Source organism: Etheostoma spectabile, chromosome 9 (genome assembly GCF_008692095.1).
Source record: "Etheostoma spectabile isolate EspeVRDwgs_2016 chromosome 9, UIUC_Espe_1.0, whole genome shotgun sequence".
NCBI classification, from domain to species: Eukaryota; Metazoa; Chordata; class Actinopteri; order Perciformes; family Percidae; genus Etheostoma; species Etheostoma spectabile.
This window is the reverse complement of record NC_045741.1, coordinates 18,090,261-18,090,598: the sequence shown is the minus strand read 5'-3', so window position 1 is coordinate 18,090,598 and position 338 is coordinate 18,090,261. Positions and strand designations below refer to the sequence as shown.

Genomic DNA, 338 nt, shown 5'->3' with positions numbered 1-338 from the left:
TTTCATTAACATATGTTTCTGTTAAACAGAGTATTTAGTGTGTTCATTCTAGAAACTTGACACAAAGTAATCAAAACAGCGGGTTAAGAAACACTTAATGTTTGTGTGTGCTCTTTATAGACACTATTCTCCAACAAAAAAAAGAAGTTTTTCCTCATGGCTGGAAAAAAAATAAAAAAATTGTTGTGGATAATTTTTTTAGCTTTCTCCTTACTGAATTTAATTAGCGTTTTTAATCGTCAGTTACAGTTTGACATCCGATGGTGCACATATTTCCTGGATGTCAATACTTCTATACCCACAGCTACATCCGTGTACTATACTATACTGTAAGCATG

At 32.2% G+C, this 338-nt stretch overlaps 1 pseudogene; it reads right to left on the bottom strand.

Annotated features, from left to right (window-relative positions):
* Nucleotides 1-338, bottom strand: part of LOC116695329 (5-hydroxytryptamine receptor 3A-like) — a 176,825-nt pseudogene that overhangs the window by 171,758 nt on the left and 4,729 nt on the right.